Source organism: Triturus cristatus, chromosome 12 (genome assembly GCF_964204655.1).
Source record: "Triturus cristatus chromosome 12, aTriCri1.1, whole genome shotgun sequence".
NCBI lineage: Eukaryota > Metazoa > Chordata > Amphibia > Caudata > Salamandridae > Triturus > Triturus cristatus.
Window position 1 is genome coordinate 80,141,579 of NC_140595.1, and position 16,929 is coordinate 80,158,507.

The following is a 16,929-nucleotide window of genomic DNA, read 5'->3' on the forward strand; positions in this document are numbered from 1 at the left end:
CAGCTATTTTAAAGCAAAATTTTTGTGAAAGTGCTTTCAAAAGTTTTGATAAAATGCTACAACTTACCATGCAATGCTAAGATTTTTGCGCACAACAAAATACAAATCATCACAGTCTAATACCAAATAATGTTTTGACACTTTACCAAAGATTTAGGAACTTTGTTGCTGATTTTGAGTTTGAATTTCAGTTAATTTTGCCTTTTCAATTTGAGGCATTGGTTCAAGGTTGCACTGTCATTTATTGCCCCATGTTCTTCTGCTCCTCAGGCCTAGTTGGCCTAGTTATAGTTTACAGTATGTATGAAACTCAGAAATGCACAATGATTAAACATGTCCTCCATTTTTTAACCTGTAAAACATCTACATACAGATATTTCTAAATCCCTCCATTTTCTTTCCTATTCAGGAATACTTCTAGTCTTGCCTCAGACAAACATGACAATATCCCTACTCTACAACAAAAAAGACAACGTGAAAAGAACTGGAACAAAAATGTGCAGGTTAGGGTGTCTCCTCTACAGTGACGTCAGGTACCACGTGACGGAGCGCGGCCAATGAGCATACTTGCAGTTATAGAAAGGAAGTGAGGTCACGATATCCCTCCGCGCTGTTTGCGGAGTGCTTCGGCCACACGGGGTCTATTCTTCCTTTGTATCGAGCCGCGCGGGAGTTGCCTCGGCCGGTGGAAGAGTAGTGCAGTTTTTGTGGACCTGCCAAGGCGGTAGCTCTTTGTGACTTGTCAGTGGCGGAAGCCCTCCCTCCATCGTTCCTCCTCTTGGACAGGTGAGTGCGGCCCGGCGCGAGGAGGAGTCTGCGACTTGGGGGAGGGGACATTGGAGGCAGCTGGAGTGAGGTTAGATGTTATCTGACCTGTGGTCGCCCTGCACCGCCCTCTCTTTCTCGCTCCTGGGGTACCCTGGGTGAAGGACTATTGGACCGTGATCAGATGTACGCCTGTTCTTAAAGTTAGGGCGGCGGTTAGTGAGTTCTATACCATCTCATTTCTGGATGTATCTTTCCGCAACCGCCATTTTGTTCCCGGCGGACTATTTTTTGTCCGCAGCAATGCCACTGATGATGGGGCGCATTTAAAATTCTTGCTTCTTTAACTAAAGTCAGACACTTTCTGGCAGGAAACATGTGACACTGATTTGACACTGACAGTAAACATCTGAAAGGAAATGGGCTGCATACCTTTGGAAGGCAGTTGTCATTAACAGCACCAAGTTCTCCCTGAGGGGCGGAACCGCCCAGCGCATGCTGAACGTGCTTTGCAGTAGTCCATCTTTGGTTGGAGGGGTGGGAGACCACTGTTTTATAGGAGGCCTTTGGGGAATGGGAGGTTCCCTTCCTGCCCAACTCTCCGCCAAGTGCATGTTATGACCTGTTGCCTTGACAACTTACCTGCGCTAGGTAACGAGGTTCTGTTGTGCACATCACCACGGTCCCTGATTGCCGTAATCTTCATCTACTCCGACTGGTCAGCGGGGAAATACAAATGTATGCACTTTACGCCAATCATGCGTTGGTTGTCAATACAGTGTGATGTTTGTGACAGATCCGCCCCTGACCTTCGGCAGACAGGTTGTCCTCTTTGTCACTTAATCTCCTCGGTCCTAACCCTCTGAATATGTTTTTGTTAAGCACTGCATTTATTCTTACCACCATGGAAACCCTGCATAGGATGTAAGGATGAGATACAGTTGATGCATCACCGATGTATTCATATTGTGCCTTTCGTGTTTATAGGGAAGTCGTGTTGCAGGTTCGATGCAGACCCAAAAGTGAAAGTTTATATGCGTTGATACTGTGGTTGGATAGATTGAAGGTGAATTAGTTGGTATCCTTTCTGTACGAGTGCTGTACAAGGTCACCAGAAAATACATTTGTAAAGTCTTGGCTGAGAAAATATTAGTTACCACAGGCTTGTTGACAGTGACAGTTGGTATGCACCTTACCATGCAGCAGGGTATCACAGTGTGAGGGCCATGTCATGCTTTTGTGCAATGAAGATGTTTGACAACGGATGCTGGTTACCCCCTAATATTAGGACAATATTAAAGAGATGTTCTTAAGTCCCTTTTTAGAATTTAGGAAAGTGTATGCAGGCTCTGATGTATGGAACGTATTTTCTAAGGGAGGAAGGCTCCACAGAAAAGAGTTGATGTAAAATGTACAAACTGTAGTTGGGTGGATGGCTATTTTGAACAGGTGTCCTCAAATTTCTGGCATGTTGATAACACTAAAATTATTTCTGAAAGACAGTCGTCTGGTTTGCATTTAGATAGTGCTGCTGAGTCATCCACAAAGTCTGTAACTTTGTTATTTTATGGGCTACCAATGAAGGTTTTTCTGTACTCTTTGGAGTCTGAAACACGCCTTGGTTGTGGGATTGTGTACAAGTTGTTGCACTTGCCGGGCCTGAAATACATAATTGCGGTTTGCATGTAGGGATGAGCAAAGTTTAAAACTTCAAGCCTCCTCTCTGCAATGAAGGCCGACGTTTTGTCACCTTACATAGGTGAAGTTTAGACCTAATGGCCCACTGCATCTTTCTGCATGGTGGTGGTGCCCTGTCCAATAGCCGGAGGGCTAAAGGCACAATATTGAGAACACATGTTGAGTGAGGGCAGTTCCATGGGCTACTCCTCTTGCCACCCTTACGACCAACAGCAGCAGGTAAACAGCAAGGTGGTGCTGTCAAACAGGCATCCATGGGTACTTGGAGCCATGAAAGGGAGTAGTGGCCTGTTGTGCTGATACGGCACTCACTTTTAGTCGGATTTCTTTTCCTTCTCTTGGCCCTGTTGGAAGCCAGCAACGTTTTTTAGGTTTTATTATCTCCTCTGCCAAAAGGCACATGGTCTCACCTTCTATAAAATACCAATAGTACATACAACTCTGTTTGTATATAAATGGTATAACGTTTATAACAGCTACTGTACAAACATATATGCACAGTGGCAGACAAGTATGTGTAAATACTGAGGAATTACATGATAAACAGTTACACACCTGTAGATCATATACACAGCTTTACTTTTGAATGTGTTTGTTTTTTGGGAGTTATAGATTGCTTATAAGTTATAGTCAAAGAAGTCGAAGCAATTGTGCCCGAATACCTAAATACTGGCTTCAGCAAGAAAATGATTAAGAGGGTTAAATTAATTCTGCTGATATCTACCATAATTCTGAGCTCATGCGTCCAAACTCTTGTGAAGCCATCTCAGCCATCCATGCTTCTAAATTTGCTGAATTGGAAACCATTCAATTAAATTATAACCTTTTAGTTCAAATGTGAGAAAAAGACTTCTGCTATGTACGACTTATTGTATAAAAGGCTAGTTAAAAGGATTTTTTTATCATGTTACCGTAGTTGGTTTTGTACATTGCAGCACATGCTGAAGGTTTTTGGCACTCAGAAAACAGATACAGTATTGCAGGTGCATCTAAGAGGATTATAGGCAGGAGGTTAAAGCCCTCCTGAGTTTTGGATCATCAAGCTTTCTTGTTCACTTGGCCGGTGAATTCCATAAGTGGGCTGTACGGAATGAAAAGGCTCTGTCACTCAAGTGGAATCTTTTTACTCGTGGGAGATCTAATGCTATTGAATGTGATAAACTCAATTGACGGCTGAGATGATTGAATGTGAATTGTTATGCTATAGACTCAGTCATGGGCTTAATGGCCATTTCTCCTTCCCTGGGAGTGCATGTGGAGTAGGTCTCAGGGAAGAAGGTCCAAATTACAGGCCTATAAACAGGTTTAATTAAAGAGACTAAGATTTTTTTATTTGCTCCCATTGATTTAAACTACTGCAGCACATCTGGGCATTTATCGCATGAAGTCAAGTCTGGACTTTTTCAGAAGTGTCACACAGGCCATTCTCCCAATTTTAGCACAAGACTGACTCGCATACATGTATAAAGTATTCTGAAAGATTGTACTAGGAAGAAAAAAAATGGATTCTCAAACAAACTGGAAAAAAATGGAACAGATTGAGTCTGGAATCCTATACAACGGTGGTTGCCAACCTGTGGCCCAGAGACCTCTTGGGATCCGCAACTACTGAAAATTAAATAATATTAACAGATGAATAAAGTGTATATAAATAAAGAAGCTAAATGTGCAACTGAAACTTTTAAAACCTAATGTAATTGTGAAGGAATTTGGAATTGGGGAATAAGAATGAAATTAGTATCCTCAGATTGAGTCTTGGGAGCAGTGCAGGTTCATCAAACAGAATATAGTATGGGCGATGAGTGGCCTCAATTGAGATTAGAAAAGCTCCAGCCTTTCTATACATTTTATTTATCTGTTTGTGAATTAAATAAAAGTTGTTGTTTGTGTATTTGTTTGACATGCATTTTTGTGTGTATTGTTTTGCAGTTCAAATCCTCAACAATGCTCAGGCCGGGGTCCCCTGCTTCCAGTAATGATTAAGTGGAGGTCCCCAGATGTCAAGATTGAGAACCCCTGCTATACAATATTGTTAAAGTATTAAACTCACCTGATTTGCGGAGGGTCATATTGTAGGGGGACATTAAACAGAATTCATCTAATCCAAAAATTAATTTAGAACATCACTTTGCTGGAAATAGAAAAAAAGGCATATTTGATGATCCTTTGCGTGAAAAGCAGCAGACAGATCTAATTACTCCTAAAAGGCCAGTTTTAGCGTCATGTCCTGTCATCTACAACCGCCGCACTTCTGTATCCAGCTCAGAATCATGGGTCATAGCAGACAGCCTACTATTTATTCACTAGTTTTAAGAACATTGGCTGGTATGTCAGTCTAAATGTTGATATGTAGGTTGGTTTTGTTGCCTAAGGAATCAGTTTCTTGATGTGTGGGGAGGGTGTCTTAAAGTTAATATTTTAAAGTGAAGATTCTTGCCAACTTGTAAAACCATGTTTTAGTTACTTATTAATTGCCTAAATAAAAGAAGCCAAAGGTGTGATAGAACTGAAGATAAATTGAAAATACATTGACTATAGCAATACCTGTACCTGGCGTAATCTTTAATTGTATTTTCTCTGAATAGCGAAACCATTAATTGTATTTCCTTTGAATATCAAAGCATGCAGCTGACCTGGTGGTCTTTAATTCTGTGGTTAAACATGCTTACTTGGCATGACCCTTTCAGAATATTGTGTTAGTAATGCATATTTGTAGTTTTAGTTACCTATCACCACAAACTTTATAATAGGGCTATTCCTTAACGCACCCTTCACGTTTTTTAATTGAATTTGCATGCAAAACTGGTCATTAAAATATACATTTAAATTTTAGTATGTCTTCATTATTTAGATTAGATCGGCAAATTACATGTTGTTTGTGGCATTGGAGTAATACATTATCTACCTCCACAGAGTAAGTACTGCAAATTCTGTAAGATAGTATCGTTGGAAGCACAAAGACAGCCGATGTCCATGGTGTGTGAGTCTGTGACAAACAAGTTGTATACCGATTTCTGCTTCAAGTTCATTAACCTACTGGGAACTCTTATTGGCTAGAGGCTTCTTTCTATCAGCTGTATGCCTTCACGAAAGGCTGGACTTCAGTGGCAAAATAAAAAAGCAAAGTGTAGACATAAGAAAATATTCTCACTCGTGCAGTTCAATAATGGGGTTGCAAAGTTTCTGTAACTTATTTACTCTACGAGCTCACATCGTTGATTGCATATACATCTCAGCATTGGAACTTTGCTGCAGTGGGAGAATTGGACAAATAAGAAAATGGACACCAAACTGTGTTGCGTTTAATATAATTTTGTAGTGACTTACTATTATTGGACCACAGATTGCAAAAAAACACTGAAAAAGTAGGCCTGGTGTTATGAAGTGCACACCGAAAGACTTTACATCAATCTGTAGAACATTATCTATATAAAAACATATATCACTGGACCCAGGACTCCTGAATGCATATGAAATATACAGATAAGCAGACTGACTAATCCAGACTAACCTTATTTTGTGATGTCTACTTTACAATTAATGAATGGAGCTGAAGTAAGGCAAAATTCTATTAATCTCTTATATAGGGATCAATTAGATGTCGTTGAAGAGATCATATGAGTTAACCCAATCAGAAATTGGAAAAAGATCAAAAGTGTTTCTTATTTATAGTTTTTGTAAGTGAATGCAATGTATCTTTTTTCAGAACTGATTTATTATACAACCTAAAGCTGCTCTCCTGATTTCAATGCCTCATCTTCTTAAACTTCCTGAGTTGCAAACATAAATCACTGGGTCAGTGTTCCTGCTACTGAAATATCTGTGCAACTTGCACATTACTGGTTTGAATTCCATCATTGGACTCAACCCAGCATGGATTCAGAGGGGGCCATAGCACTGAATCGGCTCTTTTGAAATCTACTGAAGAGATCTGGACTATTTTAGATAAAGGGGGCAAGGCTGCTCTGATCATGCTAGATCTCTCGGCAGCATTTGATACGGTCCATCACGATTTGTTGATGGACTGGCTGCGGGAGATCGGAGTTCAGGGCTCCGCATGGAGACTTCTGAAATCCTTTCTCTCAAATCGGAGTCAGTCGGTGTCTTTGGGGGAATTCTCGTCCAAGTCTTTTTCATTACCTTGTGTGGTCCCGCAAGTGTCCTCACTAAGCACGACACTACTTAATGTATATGTGTCCTCTTTGGCGCCCCTTATTCAGTCGTTTGGGTTTAGTTTGACCTCCTACGCGGACGACACACAAATCGTGGTCTCATTACAAACAGAGGAGTGGCGGAGCACGGCGAATCGATTAAAGGACTGTATGAATGCCGTAGGGATTTGGATGACCCATAACTGCCTTAAATTGAACTCCAGTAAGACGGAGGTGGTATGTTTTGGCAACGATCCGAATTTTTGGACCCCTGAATGGTGGCCAGACACCCTGGGTCCTCTCCCCGCACCCAACAAGAAGGTAAAACAACTGAGGAGTGTGGGTGGATCAGAAGCTCAGTTTTAGAGACCAAGTGAATTCAGTGTCTTCCGCTATGTCCTTTGCTCATACGTCTTGTAAGAAAATTCTGCCGCTCTTACCTATAGAGTGTCACCAAACAGTCGTCACAACACTTACTATGTCTAGGCTGAATTATTGTAATAGCCTGTATTTCAATATCCAGGAAGGAATAATGAATAAGTTGCAACTCCTGCAGAATGCTGCCGTGTCAGGTATCCCTAAATATGCATCAATCTCTAAGGAGATACGGAGGCTTCATTGGCTGCCAGTTAAGAAACGTACCCAGTTTAAAGCTTTGTGTCTGGTTCACAAGGCGATTCCTGGAACAGGGTCAGCTTACTTACAAGAGCGGCTATTTTGGTATACTCCTACTAGATCACTGCGCTCATCTGCTGCTAATTAGGTCTATGTGCCTATTGCACAAAAGGCCTCCTGGGGTGGAAGAAGCTTTGTAGTGAATGCAGCCAAAGCTTGGAATAATCTTCCATTACACCTCGGAGCGTTGACCAGCCTATTGGCTTTTCGCAAAGCTTTAAAAATCTGGCTGTTTACAGAGTAATTTCACTTCGGCTTTGAGCCTTGGGTAGATCTCACACAGCGCTAGGACACCTACGGGTAACAGTAGCGCTTGATAAATGTTATAAATAAATAAATCAGGATAAAGTTCTGTAATATTAACACCTGTTATATAAAAATTGCTGTGAATACTGTGGCAACAGGCACACTCCTAAAATTCAGCTATTGTAGAACTGAAAGTAGCAGAGCAGATTTTTGAAAGATGCTGATTTTTATGAAGCAACTTGAGTATGCCGGTTTACATCTGACTTGTAACTAGAATAATTTACTGGGGATTCATCTTGGTGTATTCTGCTAGGGGATACGTTTGCATGTGATCTGGTATATCAATAAATGGGTTTTAGTGGAACCTAGTCCTAGATGATTGGTGATAGTATGGGTTAAATACTGAAGGAAATCAAAAATAAGTTAAATCAAATTCATTAAATTGATGCTATAGTGCATGCTAGTCATACAGCAAAGCAGTTTGTGTCATTCTTTCATCCAGTATCCAAATTAGTTGTTTCTCAGGTAGTATAATGTAATTGTGAGAGGTCCTGTACCAAGTTGTTTGGTTCACCCATTGTTGGCAAATTAGATCACATCAGTGTATGTGAAAAACTATTGAAGGATGTACAAAATCTGTAAATGCACTATTTAAAGGTAGTGTCCCTGAAGTGGCAGCTCAGCTTGCTGAGAAGGGCATTCACCAAGTGATCCTACCTGAATCCTAGCTGTCATGGTTGTATTATCTCATTGTAATAGGACTGATCAATTTTCTTTTACTATAGGCTAGGCAGATGTTTTTGCTGGAGGATTTATTAGGTGATTTGTATGTGTATGGCATTTATATAGCACAAACCTAGCCAAAAGAATGCACAACATACAAGGTCAAAGACAAGGAGACGAAGCTGGGTTGTGCACAGATAATGCATTGTGATGTATGGTTCTTTAAAGAGATGCGTCTTTAACTCTTTGCTAAACTGAAGCAGCGTTAAAGGTGGTCCTGATGGGTACTGTAAAGTTGTCCCAGATTCTTGGTGTATAGATGGAAAATGACTGCTGTGTTTTTATTTTATTTAAAAAAAATAGTGTACCCTATTTAATCAGAGATGCAATGTACTTGGCTCAATCCTTGTCACTTATCACATTTGCATCTTGTTTTTCCGGGGATCTATCAGACAAACCTATTTAATACAGCTCCATAAAATTATGGTTAGTTGATGGAGTCACATTTTGGGTAGTTGTGTTTTTAATGTGCTGTTTGGCTATTCTGATACCTTAAAGAGAGCTGCAAGTTTATAGTAGCAAATGTGTCCTTAAGCACTGCACAAGAAAACTGATTACTTACCTGAAATGGTATCTGCCTACACCACACAGCAACTTTCTGATCTACCAAAGCAAACCAGATTCTTTTGCGTTATTTAACAACTTTTTCAGCTTCTGAAGATTTGTATCTTCGGCTGACCTCTGAAAGACATTGTTTGAGACACAAACGTTCTGCTTCCTTTTAAATATTATCCTTAAACCTGTTATTTCAGTGAGTCATAGTACAGCATATTGTGCAGAATAAAGTATGACATGTTAATTTGCCGTGCCCTGAAGAAGTCGTAACTGGTGTAGGACGAAACGTGTTGGCTGAACAAAGAGTATTTAAAGCTGTAAGTTTTCACAAAGATGAAGACAATAATAAATTAACTAATTTTATAACCAGTTGCTAGGTTTTGTACTTCTTGAAGTGTGGTTTAAATCAAACAAATTTGGTTATTTGCCACTAGACATTTTTTCTCAGACGATGAATATGATTTCTGCAGAAAGGTTATCAGGTCTTTTTTTAACCGCCTTGATTATGATATCAAGGACTACAGTAGAGTGTGGGAAAATAAAATCCCTAGATACAGTCGCGATTGGTAATTGTATTTGAGCCAAAGTTAAGATTCCTGGAGAAGTTTATTTGGCATAGGTTTTAAATGTTTCTATTTTTTCTGAAATGTCAGTTTTAACTGCTTAGGAAACCTAATTCTCTGTCCAAAATTGTTAATTTTGGGTGTACTACCAAGCCTGTAACACATTTTGGTTTTCTTATTAATGTCCTAAAAAAGTGAAGTTGGGAGTTGAAACACAAAGTTCAGGCTTTTGACCGTATTCGCAACTAGGAATTATTTCCCATCTCGAACAGTTCCAGAACTACTTTCGGGACATTTTTATGATTGGGGTAGACCATTTTACAATAAAGGTGGTAAAAGTTACAAAGTGATTTGTTTATAAAAAAAAAAAAGTTACAAAATGTGTTGGGGGAAGGTATCAAAAAGACCCCCTTCCCCCCCCCCAAACAAAAAAAAAAATGTACATAATGTGAAAGTAAATCCTGCATGTATGTTTGGCAAACAAATTAAATAACAGGACATTTTCATTGTAATTTATTTCACATATTCAACAGGATGCCCAAGAATTAATGGAAAAATGTGCTGAATTCAAAGAGGAGAAATATTGCAGACTGACCGGGGAGGATACATAGACAGTGTTTATTGTAATAAACTGAAATAGAACATACTCAATGTAAGTATGAAGAGTTAACTTTTTTGCATTATTTTAGTTGTGAATTTAGAAAATTATGCTAGTTGTTAGTGCACAATAATGTGGAGCTTGAATTTCCTAATTAAAAGTAAAGTAACTTTATTACTTTTAGTGAATAGCCATTGATAAGAACTAACCACGTTCTTTATGGCAGTGGTGTTTAATACATGTCCAGTGTGTTTGGTCATATGTTTTTCTCACCAGAGATGTACTTTTATTTCATTTTCTAAATGGACTAAAGCAATAAATGTGGTCAGTTTGATGGCAGATAAGCAATGCTGTTGATGCATGAATAGGAAATAGCATTTGTAGCTTAATACATTTGGAATGAAGCATTGTCTATGATGTCTGCAAGTACACATGATGATGTATGATATTATCTTTTAATTGCAAACCTCCCTACAATTGGATGATTTTGGACATTGATACATCGTCAAAAGTATGTGAAGGGAGTGATGGGAAAGTTGCAAAAAAGACTACTGCTTGATTTGAACAATAAACGTTGATTTAGGTTTTTAACTTACTAGTCCTATATTTTGTTCTGCTTTAAATTGTATGCTTATGTCCAATTTGTTTCTCAGTAATTCTTTGTAGGTTGCCGTTGAAGATGTTATAGTTCTGGAAAGTTATCTTAGTTTGAAATGTAATTTTGTCAGGCAATTGTTTATTAAAAATAGTTGCTAAGTTGCTGAAAAAAGCAGATATTTGTGGGTGACTAGAAATATAACTTCATACATGTCATGCTAGTTTGTCCTGAACCTGGTACCAATATGCAGTAGGAATGGAGACTGTATCTGAAGGCGGTACTCTGTGTGTGTGTGTGTGTGTGTGTGTGTCTGACAAGTGACATGTGTCGCTGTCTATGACTGTGCCAAAGTGCGTAGCCAGAATTTGCCTTCTGTATATTGTTTTGAATTCTGTCTTACAGTTATGTGTATTATACTTGTTTTATAGTGTTCGGTAACCATTCCATTTAACAAAGCCTTCAAATAATCATCCTGCTCTCCCTACGTCTTAGTCAAGTTCGAGAACACTATAGTCATAAACTATTGTTTCAGTATGCTCCTAGTTTTTGTCCCTATAGTACACAATAAGAAAAGATGCAGAAAGTGGAAGAAACACAATTAACCAACATATTTTTACATTATCCTCCATTACACACTACTAAAAAGAAAATCATTTTCAATCTTTAAACTAAGCGTGGTAGTAGTTATCTTTCATATAGCACAAAATATTAACAGCTACCAGTTGAATGCTCCTTAAGTAGGATTGCAGTATCTGGAATAACGAAGCAGAATACTCAAATACAATCCGCATTTACATTTTTTGTTTTTTTCAACTTGGAGATAGGCATATAGATAGGCATATACCATAAACCTAGTAGGTAGCAGAAACAGTTAAATGCCAGTTGTATGTAAAAGACACACAAGTAACCCACTAAAACAAAAACAGAATTGGCAGTTACTAAAGTTTGACATAACCATACAGAGCATTTAAACAAGGGTATGGTATTTAAACAAATATCTACTTGACCATGGGAGAGCTTACTCCATAAATCTATTTGTCCTGTAAAAAAAATCCACCTTAATAATTGCCTCTCTGATTATTCTAGGGCTAATGCTATAGTAGGGTTTGAATTCTAGCATCTCCTTTATTTTGCCACCTTTCCACAGAACTACATACTGGGGCTGGAGGTAGTGTTAAGCAATACTTATGGGGTTGGAATGTGCTTTTGAATCTATGCAAACCTACTAACTTGCACATTTTAGAGGATTTCACTAGCTCTTCTCTAGTCTTTCCCCATACTGAGAAAGGTTGGAAATGTATTCCTGATAAGAACAGAAGTAAAACTTCTTCCGGGGTTGGGGAAAAAGTGGTTCAAGTGAAAGTGAACGTTTAAATATACAACAGATTTTCGCATTGGCAAATCTACACATAGATAGTTGCTCATGCTAAAATGCAGTTCGCAAATATTTTCTAGGCGTATGATTAGCTGGACTACTTGTGTAAATTATTGTGAATTCATGAAAGCCATAAATCTGCACTACTGCAAAGACATATTCCATGGGTGCACTACTTTTGTGACTTAATTAAAAAATTGGTCTGCTAATTAGGTCGTGAGTTATCCAAGACCTTTTGTTTTTATTAAAATGCTGTCTCTCCCTCTATCTGTAGCCTGGCTTCACTGAGTTACAGCATTCTGTTTTTTCACAAGGAGCATACCGGTACACAAAGTAGTTTGGTTCAGTGCCAGGGACTAATGTGGCAATGTGTGCTTTTTGAGACCAAAACATATTATTGCTTTTTGCGAATGTTTGGGATAATGGTGAGGGCCTGGAAGCTCCAAGAACAATAAAGTTTTACAAAAACAATGTCAAAAAAAGACACCCATCGACAAACCAAAAGGCTGACCACCAGTGTCAGACCTATTGGATTTGCCAATGATTGTTCATTTTCTTGTTTCCATAATCATTTTGAAACTGGTTGCACTGATTTTCCATATATTTTTGGTATACTAGCACACATCAATATATTTTACTAGAAGATGCTTCAAAGATATGGTACCTAAAATGTCACAGTAGTTTAGCAAAACATTTTATTTCCTAGTCGCATTTTGTGTGAACATTTTATTTTGAAAGCAAAGACTCGTCAATCTTGCTTTCAAGCATCTGCAAATATTTGCATCTAATCAGAGCGCATTCTGGGAGCAATATAGGTAGCCTCATATTGTTAAACGTTGCAAATGTGTGTACACACATTTATACTGGGAACACTGTCACTTACACAGCCGTTTCCCATAGGGTATGGGAGGAACAACACAAAAGGCATGCAGTGTTCACCGACCGCAATGCTAGGCTGGTGGAAAGAAATATATTCTCCCAAGTGTGTCCAGTCTCTTGGATTTCCTGTCTCGGGGAACGCGCCATGGGAAGTCTGGGCTTGGACTACTAAGCTCTCAGGGGTGGGGTGTTGGCTGAGGAAACTAGGATCACCCGGGGCAGAGCGTTAGCCCCGGGCAATTGTTTTGTTCACAGGAGTCCCTGTGCTAGGCTTGGAGCAAGTTCCTAGAGTGACAGCAGTCAGTGCTTCATTAAAGGACAATAGGGGTTCAGATGTGGAAGCCCAGGCTGAAGCACTTTGATCAAGAGGTTAGTCTTAACTGCCAACATGGGAAGTTGGAGTTCAAGGACCTCCGCTGCCCTCTTACCACCACTGCATACGATGCTCCCTCCGCCAAAGCTACGGTAGGTGGAGAGAGCAAACCAGAATCTGGAGAGGTGTTCAGTCTACAGGCCTCTGCTAGTTCCCCATACCAGACCAAATTCTCAGCAGGGGTATATAACTGGTGGTCTAAAGGGTCCAGTGACCCCCGTTCCACTCTTCGCCCTAGCCTGTATGCTCCGCAAAATGCTCAGGCAACGAGCCAACCGAGCCAGTGGGCTCTGTTGGCGCCAGATTTGGAGTCGACCAATGCTGTTTCGGCTCCGTAGTCTCAGTAGTCTGGGATGAGACTAGGGCTGGTGGCTGCTGGCAGCTCTGGGTGAATCGACGTCGGTGACGGAGAAGGTCACATTGGCACGAGCAGAGCCCATCCAGGAATCTGATCCATGAGACCCTTTCTGGAGCTGAGGCCGTGCAGTAGACATGGAACTGGAGAGGGCCTCCTCCAACCCCGCGGGGCCCGAATGCACTCCGGAGGGGTCGGCCCGCTCAAATACTCAGCGCATGTTCTCCTAAAACTACTTTATTTGAGCGGGGTTGCTCCGGTTCCCGGAATTGGGGGGAGGCACGGAGTCGGACATGGCAACAGCTCCGCAGAACCGCTCCTACAGGTAACATCGAAGTTCCCCGCTCATCTCGCTAGCCGATGGGCGAGGTGAAGTCAAAGTCAGTCTAGACTGCTTCTTTTTTGTGCCTCCTCCCAGAGTGTCCCGAGGACCTAAATTGCGACAAAGATGTCTTGGGGCTCCTAGAGCAATCCTGCAACCTTTTTTCCTTGATCAGGACCAATACCTCTTAGGAGTCTGACTTGATAGTGTCGACTGCAAGATGCTTTAGGGACTGTTCCCTCAAAGCCTTTGGTGCCATGGTCCGACAGTCCGAGCATGTATTCGAGCTGTGGTAGCGCTCGAGACACCATAAGCACACAAGGTTAACCGGCATGGCGCGGTGACAGGCGCCATATGGCTTAAATCCTACCTTTCTAGATGACATTTAACACAAAAGAAAAAAAAATATTTGCCTTAATGCTGAAAAGTTTGTCAAAAAGAGACCGCAGGGTAGCTCTTCTCCGGATCAGAGGTTACTGGAGTGGGTTGAAAAGAAGGGACGTCGGCGTGCCTGGGTGGCATCTATATATGTGTCTGCGACGTCACATCCGGCACCGACACGCGAAACCAAACAAACGGCACGCAGGGGTACTGCTTGCACAAAAATTTCCAGATCCAATATGATGCCTGGGAAATTCAAAAGTAAGGAATCTGCAGATAGAAGTCTATCAGATACTAAGATTTATATGTAAATGAAATATGCCAATTCGACCACATTAAAGAGGGACTATAAGCTCTTTACTATCGGATTGCAGGGGTAAAGTGCACAGAGGTCTAAAGCCAGCAAAAAAATAAGGTCCAGCAAAAGGCGAAAAATCCAGGGTGACCAGGCAGATTTCCTACAGTGCCGTATCACTTTGACAAGTAAAAAGCAAGATTCCAGGTGGATTGTACATAATCTCGATAGTGAAGGCAGCACCTTAAACCAAGCTCTAAAAAAACTTGAGTCCACAGTGTTCCTTAATGGAATTTCCTTACATCAACTCACTAGTCTGAGTTCTATGCCATTTTCTTGGAGACTGAGAGGAATTTAAAGTCTTCATAGTGTACTGTATGTGCCATTTCTCTATTACATACGGTCAGGCACTTCCTATGTGGCACTAGAAGGCAGCATGGGGGCGCAAATGTGTCTTAAAAATGTCAGACTGAAAGCAAATGTAAGCTTTCCAGTAAGATATGTCAAGAACCTACAAAGCAAATTGCAAATATCCTTAAGGAAGGACCAAAACAAAAGTAAGTAGCACCATAATGTAAAGTTCTAACAGCCAGCTTGTTCTCCCTCTAAACTCCTCCCATAGTCCTTATAAGCTTTCATGAAATTTAATGCAAGGACTGAGAAAAACTTGGATATCTTGAAATATGAGAAATGCGGAAAACACAAAAGGTTAGTATACTTTTTTAATATAACAAGGAATTGAATTGAAATACTTGAATGACCAAGTTAAAACTAAACAATAAATACAACACAATTAGAGCACACATTATTAGTGGTAATTAAGCTTTATTCTTCAATTTAATTAAAGCAGAAATAACATTTAAAAAAGCAAAGAAAAAAACTTTGAGTTGTGACAAGAATTCCTTCAATTTTGAAGTAGACAGATTTAACAACATTAATTTAACAATCTTTGAATAATGAGGAAAGAACCACAGTTCATAAGTGGTTTGCTTTTTCCCTTTTGTCTCATTAGTGTTGTGTATTTAGAGTTGCTTATATCCACAAGTGAAGGGACGCAGACATTACAGTGCACATAGTAACATTATTCTTTGGTGGAAAACAATGATTCATTACCAGTTAAAAACATAGCTGCCCCAGGAAAACCATATCAGGTAGACCACTGAAGTACAATATACAGCTCATCTTAAAGAATATAGAATCCAAAAGCGGTATCAGTGAGGGCATTATAGAAAAATTACATTTTGGGAATAAAACAAATTTCAATTAATTCTAAATTAATTAAATTCATCACAGCGTATTCAGATACAAGTTTCATATCAGCATATTGTAAAAAAAAATGTAGTTGCCTCTGCAATTATTTGAGTTCATTAGGAAGGTATTTCAACCTCAAAAAGTGATGTATGACCCAAAATAGACTCAAATACATTTTTAACCAACTTCAATACATTTCTAATACATAATAATACACCAGCCATTAGTTTATCCTATGCAACAGAACGGAAATAAACGATTAATTATGCACATAATGGATTGGACCTACGTGTAGGACTATTATTTCTAGGGAAAGGCAACACTGCTCTTTTATTTTCATGAGGTATACCCCCAACAAAAAAAGACGCTTCAAATTTTAAGTACACATTAGACAAAAACTAAAACACTTGATTTTTAGGTCTCGCCTGAGCCAGCGCATGCGCTGATCTGGCGAGACATTTAGGGGCCGATTCCGATCCTGGAAAAACCGGGTACGAATCGTCAAACGGAGCGTTTTCTCCGTCCGACTCGTACCCGGGAAAAATACCGTACAAACATGCAAGTACGATTCGTACGGAAACACCATTTCCGTACGAATCGTAAAAAACACCGACCGGTCAAAATATACCCGCAATTCCGATCCGGGACACCAGGTACGCGACATTCTCACGGAGTCAGGCAGCGTTTTACGGACCAGCAAGTACGATTCGTACCCACAGCACTTTGCACGACAATATTTTTACGAGACCCAAAAAGTGCCGGAAAAGCTAAGTACACCACGATGCACGGCGAAAAGGGGGCCCGGTACGCACCGTACCCCCATCCCTACACGTCCGCACCATACCCCCAGCACCCCCACATGTCCGCGCCATACCCCAGTGTGTTCGGCGCGCATGCGGGCACATGTTTGGACGTCTCCATGGTTGCTATGGGAGTTCGCTCCGTGCGGTGTTTTTTCCATACGGTTGTGCATTCGGACGGACGGGACGGATCGTACTTGCACGCTCGGACTTCATTTTCCCGATTCGTACGTAAAAATGTCCGGGGACGTGTCGGACACTTTTTC

General features: G+C 40.3%; 1 protein-coding gene across 9 annotated transcripts in view; it reads left to right on the forward strand.

Annotated features, from left to right (window-relative positions):
• The first annotated feature begins 607 nt into the window (after positions 1-607).
• The window catches only part of POGZ (pogo transposable element derived with ZNF domain), a 411,414-nt gene continuing 395,092 nt past the window's right edge, over positions 608-16,929 (forward strand). For 8 of the 9 annotated variants that reach the window (XM_085639417.1, XM_085639420.1, XM_085639422.1 and 5 more), the window contains exons 1-2: positions 608-786; positions 9,970-10,088. The gene's annotated coding sequence lies outside the window, so the exon portion shown is untranslated. Of the gene's footprint in view, positions 787-835; positions 981-9,969; positions 10,089-16,929 lie in introns of those variants that run through there. The other variant, XM_085639419.1, reaches the window with a different exon arrangement.